Source organism: Eumetopias jubatus, unplaced genomic scaffold, assembly GCF_037043125.1.
Source record: "Eumetopias jubatus isolate StellerSeaLion01/CBP00866 unplaced genomic scaffold, mEumJub1_p1.0 scaffold_4, whole genome shotgun sequence".
Lineage (NCBI taxonomy): Eukaryota > Metazoa > Chordata > Mammalia > Carnivora > Otariidae > Eumetopias > Eumetopias jubatus.
The window spans coordinates 24,227,661-24,243,055 of NW_028274810.1; the positions used below are offsets into that span (position 1 = coordinate 24,227,661).

At 33.9% G+C, this 15,395-nt stretch overlaps 1 pseudogene; it reads right to left on the minus strand.

Moving 5' to 3' along the window:
* Positions 1-14,384: 14,384 nt before the first annotated feature.
* On the minus strand, positions 14,385-14,821 carry LOC114207851 (mediator of RNA polymerase II transcription subunit 21 pseudogene; annotated as a pseudogene).
* Between the last annotated feature and the right edge of the window lie 574 nt (positions 14,822-15,395).

A 15,395-nucleotide genomic window follows, 5' to 3' on the forward strand; every position in this document is an offset into this window, starting at 1 on the left:
AAGAGCTTAAAAGATATATGGAGATGATTAAAAAAAAATTAAAATATTTGTACTAAAGTCTCCAGGTAGAGGAGAGACTGAGACAGAGTCAATATTTGAAAGAGATAATGGCTAAGAATTTTACAAATTGGAAATTAGAGTCATCACTGATAGATTTAAGAATTGTTACAAACACCAAGCAAGAAAATACAAAGGAAATGGAATCGAGGCATATCAGACAAAGAGACCATTATAAACTGTCAAAAGGAAATGGAGTCATTACTGTAAAATAGAAAAATAAGAGCTTCAAGACAAGCAAGCCAAAACCCGAAGCAGAGTATTAAAATGCTGCAAGAAACCTACTGCTAAACAATGAAATTATTTTTCAAAAATGAAGGTGAATTTAAGATTTTTGAACAAACAAAAACAGAGAATTGTTTCCTCATAGATTCACACAAAACTCTTAAAATAAATTCTGTAAGCCAAGGAAAATGCTGCATAAAAATGTTGAAAAAAATTTTTCATTATTGTAAACTGTGGCATTACATGGATGAACCATAATTTATTGACTATTGCTATGAACCGAATTTTTATGTGTCCCACCCCCCCAGTTCATATGTTGATGCCTTGCTCTCCAACGTAGAGCCTTTGTGAGATAATTAAGTTTGGATGAGGTCATGTAGGTGGACGTAGAGCCACTATGGTGGGATTGGTGCCCTTATAAGAGACCCAAACTCTTGCTCTCTCTTCCATACATGAATAAATCCTGAAGAAGGCCCTCACCAAAACCCAACCACATGGACACCCTGATCTCAGACTCCCCGGCCTCCAGAACAGTGAAAAATAAATGTTTGTTCTGTAAGCCACCTAGTCTATGGTAGTCCACTTAGAGCAGTCTGAATTGACTAAGAAACCATTGATGGACATTTATATAATCCAGTCTTTTGTTGTTAAAAACAATAATTCAATAAACTTGTACACATGTCACTTGGCAATTTTGCCAGTATATCTGTAAGATATTACTCAAAGTTGAACTACTAGATAAAAGAGTATGTACATTTCTAATTTTGATAGACATTACAAAATTGATCTCCAAAAAGTTCATGCAATTTATACTCCTACTGTTCCTGTCTGAGGATGCTTTTTCTCCTCTCTGCTCTCCCAACAGTGTGAGTTTTCAAATATCTTTTCATTTCTTAAAAATAATAGGTTAAGAAGTGATATCATCACTTTTATCTAGCATATCTTTATAAAATAAAGCAACTTTTAAAAAATATTTAAACACCCAATATTTTTTATTTTCTGAGAACGGTCCTCTGCCCGTATTTCTTTATTGCTGTTCTTTTTCTTATTGATTTGAAATGTCTCTACAAAGATGAAAGAAATTAGCCATTTGTCAAATGTGTTGCACTTTTTCTTACTTTTTGTCTTAAGACTTTATATGTTTTTATGCAGATATTTTGATTTTTATATGGTCAAATTAATCATTCTTCCTCTATGGTGTCTGGGGTTTATGCCTTATAAAGCATTCTTAATTCTAAGATTATTATGGAAAAATACCCCCATATTTCATTTTAGATCTTTTATGGCTTTACTAAATCACTGATATTTCAAACTAATTTGATAAAAGGAACATGGTAGTGCTTATTTTAATCCATCTTTTTTCCACCTTTATTGCACACATTTTTATATCAGCAGAGTTTTAATTGCTGTGACATTATAATGTCTGGTAGGATTAGTCTTTATTTCCTTTTTTCAAAGTTGCTGGCTATTCTCAGTAACTTGTTTTTTTCTCTATAAACTTTAGAATTAGCTTGCCTGGTTTCAAAATTTAAAGAACTGCCATATTTACAATATTGTCTCCTCTTATCCAAGAATATAATAAATCTTGGCATTTATTCAGATCTTTTTTAATGTCCCTTAGTAGCATTTAAAATTTTTTGTTATATAAATATATTACCCTTCTCATTAAGTTATTTCTTTAGTGTCTCACATGGAATGTTCCTTTTAAATTTGACTTTTATTTCCATTATATTTTCTAACAGGTTGCTGTTTATCTATAGAAATGTAATACATTTTTATATATCTAGCATACTTACTGGTTTCTTTGTGTCTAATAACTTGACAGTTTACTCTTCTGTTTTTTTTAGAATAGAATAATACTTACCTGCATTAATGAAAATACTGCATTCTCCCTCTAAATGTTAGGCTTCATATTCCTTCTCTTGCTATTTACCTTGGCTAGATCTGCCAGAATAATTAATGATAGTAGCAATTTTGGTTTTAATACGAATGTTTCTATTGTTGAAACATTCAGTCTGATTTTAGCTTTTGTACTGATGTATATACAAACACACACACATACATGTTAGTGTTTTATATTATATATATATATACACACACCCATGTATATTTATTCATCATAATAAGTAGATATCTCTGTTCCTATTTTAATGGGAATCTCTTAAATGGATGTTTTAAATCTTATCTAATATTTTTGAGTCTATGAAGATAATAATTTTCCTCCCGCCAGGACATACTAAATGGTGGATCCTAATAGATTGCTTTATATTAAATCATCTTTCCATCCCCAGCAAGAGCCTATTTAATCACAGCAAATATGTACTTTCAATTCTACTTGCTAATATTTTATTTAGAATTTTCTTTTGCATTGTTATCCCATGGTACCATGAGTCCGTACACTTACTGTGTCAAGCTGGTTTGGGCAATAACAAAAGGAAGCATTTTCCCTCCCTATTTGCTGTGAATGGAGCAATACCACACAGATCAGTTTGTTATAATTGTTTTTGTGTGAGGCAATCTGGTCATCAACCTTTGTTTCTTTTAAAAAAGAGGAGGGTAGGCAGGGAAAGCCATCTTGCCACACATGGTTTCACCTCCTCTCTCCCATTCTGTTGGCTTGTTTTTGATGGAGATGGTGTTTCCTTGCATTTTCTCAATTACGTCAGTCTCTCTCACCTCCCCTGATATCAGTTATTTATTTTTATCATGTGTCTATGATTTTACTTTTTTAAGTGCAGACCTAGTTCTGTTAACCCATTCTCACTCCCTTGCATTATTTCTCTTTCAGCCCTATGCCTTTTCACTTCTGCCTTTACTTTCAACTGCTCCTTGATTACGGTACTTTGTGAAGATGCTTATTTGAGTTTCAGAAGATATGAAGTATATTTATAACATCTTCTTCTGTTTCTTATGTTAAGACATTTTCAAGTGTTTTCTCTTCAGTGACTCTTTTCCCTTGGCAGCAAAATGTTTTTCAAAGGCTCCATATTGTTATTCTTGTTTCTATTTCTTTATTACTCATTTTCAAATAGAAGAGATCTATGCAGGTCTTACATTTGTTGTCAGATAAGGTAGACGCGATTTTCTTATAGTCCCTTACATTCTGCTTGTTCAGTGATATACTTCACCTTCTTTGATCTAGACCCAGAAACTAGGCTAATTTTCATATACAGTCAGTATTTAGCTAAACTTCAAATGTCAGAAAGGTGGGGACAGGGATTATTTAAGTAGCAGACTTGGAGACCCGTAACACTTTCCATAAGAATGTCCTTAAAGACCCCCCCCACACACACACACCCTGCGTGTGTGCTTGAAAATAACGAGTAAAAATAGACCTTCCTTGGAAATTTTCTACTAGCATTTTTATTGGGAATTTTTTTGGGGGGGTAAGAATAAACTAGTAGTACGTAGAAAAGAATTCTGACCCAGAAAAGAATTATTGGCCAAAAGAAGATATATAAAACTTTGAATGACCTCTGGAGATAGCATCTAACATTTGTTTGTCCAAGTCATTCTATCAGGACATGAGGTGAAACTTCATGCATAAACATCAGTGTGCTTCCTTCGCCTTTATTCCTTTGCCACACCAACATCTAGTCTCTTCCCTTGCCTTTCTTTCCTTACTACACCAGCATCTACTCTCTTTCTACATCTATCAGGAGATTACAATTTCCAGGAAGCAAATGCTGGAAATAGTGGATGATGGGTTGTGCTTTACGTTCTAGAAAATGTAGTCATATTAGGAAAAGTGCTATTGATGGGACATCAAGAGGAAGAATCCCTGTATTCTTGAGAGATGGGTGGTTAATGTATACACACACACAAACACACACAAATATAAGTTTAGAACTTGGCCTTAATTTATTAATATGTCTTTACAAATGTGAGTATTTTTTTTCCTATTTGAGAACATGTTGTGCCAATGTTAGGAATATCCAGAATTGAATAGAAAGAGCACATTATACTTCATTAAATTATAATTCAGAAAAAGAAGTTGTTAGCTTAGTCTATGAAATCTAAAAATAATAAACTTATCACATCTCCTACTTTTATGTGAGAAGCTTAACTACTTCATTCAATCTCCAACTTCACATTTTCTTCCAATTAAATGGAGATGAGAATATTGAGCTAGATCCCTGGCAAGTGATGAGCCAAAATTTAGAAATAATTGCAACTTAAGCATATAACTTTATATAAATGCTATGAGAAACTGAAAACAATGAATAATCCATAAAGAGTATTGGGTTTATACTTCCATTAAAGACTATGTTCCCCCAAGCCTTGAATATTCCATGAACAATTCAATTAATCTTTAATATATAGCAGACATAATAAAAGTCACTGACACATTGTATACAAAGCACTTCATAAAATAATATTTAAAAAAATTACCTAAATTATATTTTAGCTCAACTTTTCATTCTCAAAAATTAGATTTTGGCTCACCTTTTCATTTTAAAAAGTGATACATACAAAAAATGGATTATTTTTAGTTTTAGTTTTATGTATTTTTAAGACTTAGTGACAGATGAACTCACTCTAATCTATTATATATCATACTTTTCTACCTTTCATATTGTCATCCAAAAGTAAAACAGATAAATATAAACTTTTATTTTATAAAGAGCACTGGTCATGTCAACAATTTCAGTCAGTCTCCTTTCACCTCCTCTTCATTCCAAGTTCTTAATGATCTTCAATCATAACTTATGGGTGCATTTACTCAATGGTGCCTCTTGTCGGGGTTCTTTTAGCTATATGGAAAGAAAAATTCTGTGGTCTGGTTTTATGATGAATTTGAGAATGGAGACTACTGGGGAGCTTTCAGGCAATAAAACTGAAAGTTTTCTGCATCAAGGATGGACATGTTTCTGTTTTTATATTATAAATATTATTATCCATTTATTTATATATGGATACATATTGGGGCAGTGGTGCCTACAGAATCAGGAGTAGACAGCTGCCAATGTGCTTTGATTTAAATTATAAATGATGGCATAAAATAAAGAAACACCAAAAAAATATTAAATTCTACACAGATGTACTTGATTGCTTTCTATAGAAAAAATAACTACCAGGTACTGAGGATATTTTAATCAACATTTCATGCTAAAAGGAAAATCTATATCACACAAATTTTTCTTAGATGGCTGAAAGATTGAAAATTGAAATACAAAACTTTTAAAACTTTATAGGATTAAATTTAGAATGATGTTCTGGTAACATTTTGGAAAAGAAAAGCATTGTTAAAATAAATATCATTGGTCAAAGAGCAGTATCTGAAGTAGAGTATATTTAAATCTCATCTAGTGCTATAAACTTGAGTAGTTTAAGTTCTTTTTGCTTCAGCCTCCTCATCTGTAAAATAGAGGCAATAACATTACCTGCCTCAAAGGTTGTTATGAGGATAGAATTTGCTCAACTATGTAAAGCAATGAGGACATCTGCAACATGGCAATGTGAGAGTCAACTGGGACCCATACTGAGGGGTGGCAATTTTCATGGGCATGGTCTTATTATGGTCAAAAATGGAAGTACTCAGAAGGACAAGTGGAAACATGGGGATAACTCTAAAGGCCTAGATACATCATATATTCCATTGGCCAAAGCAAGTGCCATGGCCAAGCACAACTTCAACATGTCAGAGAAATAGACAATTCCCACGCAATTGTTGGGGTAAAGAACAATTATTTTGGAAATATCACACATACTATACTTGGTAAAACCACCATTTACAAGATTGGTTCTTTGGGGTTTGGTGTGGCTGTTTGAGTAAAAAAGTCAAGATTTTTGTGCATAGGCTTGGTTTGGAATAGTTTAAAAGAAAGAATCATGAAATTGTTTGCCTTTGAGGAAGTGAAGCATAAGAGATTTTAAGAAGTGTGACTTTGATCTATGTGTGCCCTTCAGTTTTCAAGAAAGGCAAATAAAAAGAGTTATTTTGAAAGTATTTTTTGCTTGCTGTTTCTTTGATTATGCCATCAATCTGGGCCTGGAATGTATGAAGAGTAGCAACCAAGTCACTATAATGCCATAAGCTTTTTAAGGGAATTTACAAAGTAATAATTTTAATATCACATTCATTTTGCCATACACATTCATCATGCATATGTAACTGCTGGTGATGATTTGGCCTATAACCTTGTTAAGTTTTCTCTAATATATACAGATAGAGCCAAATACACATATTTTTATATAAGAAATGTGTACATTTTATATAAGAATATTATATTTATATATAAATATATATTGACATATGTATATATAGGTTATATATATATGTAAAGTATTCATTTAACTAAATAAGTCATATTTGTCTCTATAGGTCATTATGTGTAGATCTCCTTAATTCTTTATAATAACTGAATACTATTCCATGGAATGAATGTTCCATAATATATGTGTGAACTTCCCCTTAGTGAAATTGCTTACATTTTTTTATATCATGCACAATGTTGCAATAAACACTCATGCATCTTTATATACTATTTCTGTAGTTTTTGAAGGGAGAATTCCTCAGAATGGAATTGCTAGATTAAATAAATAATTTAATAAATAGTTTAATTAGTTTTTTTACAAGTTTGTTGCCACAGTATTTTACAAAACTATTTTTACAAATTTGCTCTCGTATTGTGTTTCAGATTATATGCTAGTACTGCATGTACTCAACTTTTAAAATGTTTTCCAATCTGATAAAAAAATAGTATCTGGTTTGTTTTATTTTGCATTCATAATGTTTTTAGATGAAAATTATCTTGGCATTTGCTACCATTCTTCCCCATTCTCTTTTCTCCCTTACAAACCTAGATTGGAATTCTGAGAATTATCTTTTTCAGAATCCCTTCCCAGAAGCATTCCAGTTAAAAGTCTGCCAATTAGAATCTTCTTGCAATATTTGGAAGGTGTAAGGTAAATAGAAGTTGTTCTTCCTCTGTCAGTGGTAGGCAAATGAATGAGCTTAAATCAAAGGGAGGGGTGGAGTGAGTAGGAGGACTCCAGGCTTGTCTGATCCCTTGAACACAGTGAGATAAATACCAAATCATTCTCAGTACCCAAGAAATCAATCTGAGGACTGACAGAACAAATTGCACAACTAGAAGGAGAAAAGAGGCCACATCATGGAAGGTAGGAGGTGCAGAGAGGTGTTTTAAGGGAGAAACAGATCTCTGGTGCTGCAGAGGCAAGGGAGCCACAGAGAGAAAGAAGTGCACAGGGGATTGTACGAGGAAAACATGAGGGATCTAATTAAAACAGATGCAAGTAATATTCCTGATCAAATTTTAAAGCAACAATCACAAGGATACAAACTGGGCTTGAGAAAAGCATAGTAGACACCAGGGACCCCCTAACTGCAGAGATAAAAGAGTAAAAACTAGTTAGGCAGAAATGAGAAATGCAATAACTGAGATGTAAAACCAAAGATATAAAGACCACAAGGATGGAAGAAGCAGAAGAATGAATAAGTAGTATAGAAGATAAAATCATGGAAAATAATGAAGTGGAAAAGAAAAGGGAAAGAAAAATAGTGGATCACAAATGTACACTTAGGGAACTTGGTGACTCCATAAAACATAATAAATTCGGGGCGCCTGGGTGGCTCAGTCGTTAAGCATCTGCCTTCAGCTCAGGTCATGATCCCGGGGTCCTGGGATCGAGCCCCGCATCAGGCTCCCTGCTCCGTGGGAAGCCTGCTTCTCCCTCTCCCACTCCCCCTGCTTGTGTTCCTTGTCTCGCTGTGTCTCTCTCTGTCAAATAAATAAAATCTTTAAAAAAAAACCCTAACATTCATATCATAAAACATGATAACATTCATATCATACGAGAGAGAAAAGGGGGCAGGAAATTAAGGCTGAAAACTTCCCTAATCTGGGGAAGGAAACAAACATCCAGATCCAGGAGTCACAGAGAACTTCCAACAAAATCAACAAAAGCAGGCCAACACAAAGACATATTGTAGTTAAATTTGCAAAATATAGAGATAAAGAAAAAAATCCTAAAAGCAGCAAGACAAAAGAAGTCCCTAACTTACAAGGGAAGACAAATAAGTTTAGCAGATCTCTCCACAGAAAGTTGGCAGGCCAGAAGAGAGTGATATTCAATGTGCTGAATGGGAAAAATCTGCAGCCAAGAATACTCTTTCCAGCAAGGTTATCATTCAGAATGGAGAGACAAAGAGTTTCCTAGACAAACAAAAACTAAAGGATTTGGTGACCACTAAATCAGTCCTGCAAAAAATATTAAAGGGGACTCTTTGAGTGGGAAAGACCAAAAGTAAGAAAGGCAAGAAAGGAACAGAGAAAATTTCCAGAAACAATGACAAAAACATGTAATAAAACGGCACTAAATTGATATCCATCAATAATTACTCTGAATGTAAATGGCCTAAATGCTCCAATCAAAAGATATAGGGTGTCAGAATGAATAAAAAAAACAAGACCCATCTATACGCTGCCTACAAGAGACTCATTTTAGATCTAAAGGCAACTCCAGGTTGAAAGCAAAAGTGTGGAGAAATATTTACCATGCAAATGGATGTCAAAAGAAAGCCAGAGTATCAACACTTGTATCAGAAAAACTAGATTTTAAACCAAAGACTGTAACAAGAGAAGAAGGGCAATATTCATATCAGAAAAGGCAGATCAATAAAAATATTGTCATGCATAAAGAAAGTTATTTCATAAAGATAAAGGGATCAATCCAAATATACATGTAGCATTCCTAAACTTTTTTCTTTTTTGTTTTTTTTACAAACCCTTGTGTCAGCATTCCTAAATATTTATAAACTTATGAGCAAAATTTGAAAATAATGAAGCAAAAACTGACAGATCTGTAAGGAGAACTAAAAAAATTCATAATTGCATGATGGAGATTTCAGTTTCCCTCTCGCAAAATGGACAAGTATACTATATAATGGAATACTAAATCAGTAAAGGTATAGAAATTTGAACAACACTCTCAAGTAACTTGACCTAATAGACATTTCTGGACAATGACAGCAGAATACACATTATTTTCAAATGCACATGTAACATTTGCCAAGACTGTCATATTTGGGGCAATAAAACAATTCTCATTAATTTAAAAGGATTTAAATCATATAAAGTATGTTGTTTGACTACAATGGAACAAATTAGAAATAAAAAATAGAAAGATCTCTGGAACATCCCCAAATATTTGAAAAGTGTTTTAGTCAAAATTTTCCAAAGACACAGAACCAATACACTATATTTGTATCTATCATCTGAGTATCTATATCTATCATCTATCTCTCTATCATCTATCATCTTTCTATCATCTATCTATCTAAATGATCATCCATGTTTCCATGTTGTACCATGTATTAATACTTCATTCTTTTTTATTATACCAATGATCCTTGACCTCTTTTGGACTTAAGGGGTCCTTTGAGAATCTCCTGAAAGTTAAGAATCCTCTCCCCTGCAAACATACATATATAACAATTTATAAATATTCCGGGATCCCTTGAATCACATCCAGGAACCCATATATATATTAGAAAGAAAGAAAAAGAAAAAGATTTTAAAAGTTTAACTCATTGGTTCATGTAATTGTGGAGACTGGCAAATCTGAAATCTGTTTTTCAAGCCAGCAAACTAGAAATTAAGGAAAGAGATGATGTTGCATTTTTGCATCTACAGCCTGTAAACTCAGGCAGAATTTTTATGTTGCAATCTGGAGGCAGAATTCCTTCTTCTTCGTGATACCTGTGTTTTCTTTTAAGGCTTTCAACTAATTGTATAAAGTCCACCCACATCATGGAGGATAATCTGCTTTACTTTAAGTCAACTGATTGTAAATGTAAATTACACCCAAAAATTACCTTTACAGCAACATCTAAACTAGTGTTTGCCCCACAAACTATGGTCACTACAGTCTAGCCAAGTTGACATATAAAATTAACTTTTTAATAGAAAAAAGAAAGTAAATTCACAGAAAGTAAGTAACACACATCTAAATTACCCATCGGTCAAAGAAAAAAATCAAAAAGGAAATTAAAAATATGTTTTTATCTGAATGAAAATTAAAACACAGTATGCTAAAATTTGGGGGATGAATGAAAAGCAGGCTTGGGGGAAAATTATGCCACTAAACATTTATATTAGGAATGAATGAAGATCAGTTTTCATCTTAACAAACCAGAAAAAAGGAACAAAGCATATGAACCAAAATTAGCAGAAGAAAAGAAATAATTGAGGTCATGGTGAAAATCAATGAAATATAAATCAGACCCAAATTCTAGGCCTGATCTCATATTTGAGAAGATCAAGAAGACTGATAAACCTCTATTTTGACCAATCAAGAAAAATTAGATGACACAAATGATCAAGATCAGTTAATCAATCCATTCTGTTCCATTGATCTGTGTGTCTATTCTTTCACCAACAACAAAATATTCTCTTTTCTTCATTACTATAACTTACATGTAGTCCTGAAATCAGGTGGTGTGAGTCTTCCACTTTATCTTTTTCAGAATTGTTTTTATTATTCTGTTTCTTTGTCTTTCTGTTTATATTTTAGAAGCTACTTATGAATATTTTTTAAAAATCCAAAACCTTGGGGTTTTGATTAGAATGGACTTGAATCTATAGATTAAATTAAAGAGAATTTATATTTTAGCAATATTGTGTCTTCAAAACATAAACAGAGTGTATCTCTCCATTTATTTAGGTTTTCTTTGATTTCTTTCATCAACGATTTTTTTTAGTTTTCTGCATATAAATTCTGTACAAACTTTGTTAGCTTTATTCCTAACAGTTTCAAATTTAGAGTAGCTAGTGTAAATGGTATTTTAAAAATTTTAAATTCAGTTTTGCTAGTAATTAAGATTGTGATGGACTTTTGTATATTGATCTTGTATCATGAGACCATTCTAAAAATGGTCTTTAGTTCCAGAAACTGTTTTGCAGACTTTTTTGGTTTTCCTATATACATCATCGTAAATTTGGATATTGCAACTCTTTGTGTAATCACAAAGGTAAGAAACAGTACTGTATCTTTCAAATAACTTATATTTGGGAGGGAGATTATCCTCTTTTAAAAAGGAAGTAAAATCCATATAAAATTCTAATCATGATAAAACTGTAGCCTAACTGATGTTTTTAAACATATCTAAAGAAAATGTTAATAGATATGGGAATTTAGAAAACAAGCCAAAGGGCAAAGTGTTGACATTTAGAGACTAGTAATTAAACAACCATCTCATTTCAGGGATGATAGACACTGAATTTTAAGGAAAATGAATAAAGTTTCTGTTGTAGACAGGAATGATTCATCATATCTGAACATGCCCTGGATGAAATTACCTCCATTTGTCTGATTTCATTTCCTCCCAGCATCATATTGATTATCGTTTGGCTTCAGGTTCTGAAGTCAAGGTGCTTTGGTTCTATCCCGCCCCAGCATTCAATAGTTAGCTGCAGGCTTTTCAGTATCTTTAAGTTACACTTCTCTCATTTGCAAAATAAAGTCAAAATTAGTACTTACCTCATAGGATTGTCATGAGAATTAAATAAGATAACATAGGCCAATATGCTAAAGCGGGCATCTCATAAGCAAAATGGACATGGCAGATACGTGAGTTATCACTGTTTGTCCTGACACTCCTCTTAACATGGCCAAATGAGAAAACCCCAGTAGCTGGAGGCTATGGAATACATTGTTGCTTCACAAACCCTGGGAGCTTCCCAGGTGTAATCTGAAACATGCTCCACAAGGGGGCGGGGGGGGGAGTGGGGAGGACCACAGGCAGACACCAAGGAAAGGCAGGCAGACACTCCCGATTGGTAGGTTTGATAAGTGAGAGAGTTTACTTAGGAGGCTTATCTTGGACAGCCAAAAGATGAGTAGATTTCCACACCTGTCTGCCAAATCTTTATAGAGGCCTTAACTGGATTCAGTTACATACACTATCCGGATGGTCTCAGCAACATAACATATTGCTCTCTCAAGGCTATGTCCAAGTACTCCCTTGAAAATGGCTGCCACTGTAGGAACAGTGTAGGGAGAACTTACATTTCAAGCACTGGGGAGGGGTGAGGAGACTCTAAATGCCTGGGTCCAGTTCTCCAGTTAACTGGCAGTCACATCCTCTCCATGATCTCCTCTAACATGTACCAAAGGCTGCGGGAGCATGGGGGGAGTGGAGATGACAGTGTGTTTTCCACATGAGGAAAAGTGAACGGTGGCAATTAGACTCCTCTCCCGGGGCTTCCCAAATGGCTCAACGAGAAGCAAATGGGCACCTGCTTGTGCCGAGGACATCAGCAACCAAAAGTAGACTATAACAGCTAGTAACACCTTCCTTTACTCCCTTCTCTCTAATGCCTCCTTTCTTTTCCCAACGCTGGAGATGCTTGAAAGAGGAGGGACATCGTGGGGCAAGAGCAATGAAAATGTCCACCACAGGGCCCCCGCTTTCCATTTGACATCTTGCACGCACTGGCAGTGAAAGTTTGAACACTGAATTATCTATAAGATGCAATCAACTGGACTTTTAACATCTGAAAATGAATGCGTGGCTATATATTCTGCCCAAAATGTCTGAAGAGACCAAAAAGGAAAAGTAAATTATTGAAGAAAAAGTAAAACATTATCCTATTTGTACTCTGCGGAAAACAGACTGGGCAATTAACAGGTTTTTGTAACTAGAAACAATTTTTTTTCCTAATTGGGAACTCTTATTTTTTTTAACTTACTTTTTCATGTCAAGAAAAGTGCTTTATTTTTCCTTTTATCATATTAATGAAGTGTTGAAAAAATAAATGCAGGATAGGAAGCATAATAAAAAAATTAACCACACAAACCAGCTGAAATGTAAGAATTAGAAGGTCACAGATATCTGCTAAGTGCACTCCCCTATTGCATACACTTGTTTCTGCCCTAGAAGCCATTGCTCTCCTCCATTTGTGTTCCCATATCTTTGTGTAGCAAACATTGTCAGTGCCCCACCTACATCCTCTTGGCATTCACCATTCCTATAAATGCAGATGGAGTATTAATGGCAAGTGTCCGCAATGCTCTGCCTAGGGGATTTCTCTGGAGTGGATAAAGCAGGTCAGAAGTTCCAGAGAACTTACTTTTTGTTCTTTTTTAGTATAATTTAACACACACACACACACACACACACACACACATCCCTCTAAGCAATATATTGTTTGGTTTTGTGGTATCATGTATGTGATATCTTATGTTATGTAGTTCTCTGGACCTACTCTTTCCATTCAACATCAAGTTTCCAAAATTCATCTTTTTTTGGTATATTTGTAATTCATTAATTTTACTGCTATGTACCCTCTCTTGTGAATAAAGCTGAGTCAACATAATTTTTTTCATTCTCATTCTTTATTCATTGACTGATATTTGGATTGGTTCCACCTTCTTTCTATTATGAACACAGTGCGGCTAAGAACATAGTTATGTAAGACTCTCAGGGCACCTGTGCAAAAGCTGTATAACAGTGTATGAGAATGTTTATTCCAAATTACATTCCAAAGTGGGTGTCGCAATTTAAACTCCCTCTGGCATAAACATTCCCATTGAACCAAATCCTCTGCAACATTTGGTTTTGACAGATTTCTTCATTGTTTTGTAGTGCTGCCTTTATTGTACATTAAGTTTTCATATCTATATAGATCTGTCTGGACTCATTGGAATAGTCCATGGTTCATTTATATGTTCCTGTGCCAATAGCATATAACATTTATTACTATTTTGTAGAATATCTTAATATATCTGGTAGAACAAGTTTTCCTTTTTTGTTTTTATTTTTTATCTGTTCTGAATTTTAAAGTACATCTGTTTAATTATATTATAACCATTAATGCAATATCTGCCGCAGTAATTTCATGCTGATAATAAAAAATGATGGTATAATGATGGTTTAAAGCTAGTTCAATTGCAGTTTTAGAGGCTTACTTATCAAGAGTGAAAATAGAAGATTATTAAAAATAGCTAAAAAGATACCATGTGTCATAGTTCTTAATGTTTCTGTAACTGTTGGTAAGGCTTACATCTAAATCTGATGCAGGATTCTTAATGGCACCGAAATGGTTCTTTGCTCAGCCACATGGTATATACTGGTACTATGAATCTAGAAGAGACTGGCTATGAGTACTACTCCTTGTCTTCAACTGTGACTGTGTATTATCAGCAAATGCATTTTGTATATTTTCTAGAAGCATGTCCCCTCCATAAACAACATCCTCTGGACATGTAGCAGCTTCCTGGTTTTCTTCTTCCAGCTTTATACAAGCTAGCAGCCTGTAAAGCAGCTGTAGATTCTTCACTGGGTAATGAATCTATCAAAACGTCAATGTCTTTTGCTGTTCATGCAATCGGTGCTGCAAAAAACCGGAACATATTCTTCTGTAGGATTAACTGGTTGATCTTTGTTAATTGCTGTCTGAATATTAGTAAAGTAAGCAGGAGGGCTACAGTGCAACGACACTCCGATGGCATTACAAAACCCATCTGCAAGCCAACTCATCACGTCCTGCAGCTGTGTGAGCCCATCCGCCATGCTTCCACAAGCTAAGGGAGGCTAAAGCCCCTCTTTTGTTTTTAAAGGTCGAATTAACTATTTGTGGAACATTTCTTTCTTTAAAATAAATTTCAGAATAATTATTCCTCAAAAAATACAACAAATTTTGTTTGTGGTTCCCTTGAACATTTAGGTTGATTTAGACAGCTGTGACTTCTTATAGTACTGAGGCATATCATCCAACAGCAGGGAACACTTCTCTTCTTTATGTAAATCATCTTCTATGTTATTTAGAGCTTTGAAGTTTTGTCCACAGAGATTTTATGTATTCTTTTACGGATATTCCCAGGGATTTTTTGTTACTGTTGCTATTGCATTATTCTTTGAATAAAATCTTTAAAAAAATTAAATAAAAATTTAAAAAATTTAAAAAAATTAAAAAAATTTTTTAAAATGAAGTTAATTTCTATTTGGCTATTGTTGGTGCAGAGAACCAAATCTCATCTTAAGTAGATGTTCACATTATCTGCAAATTATGTCAGTTTTATGTCTTACCTTCAAATGCTTTATATTATTTATTTTTCTTCCTTTATAGTCTTTGTCAGAACTTCCA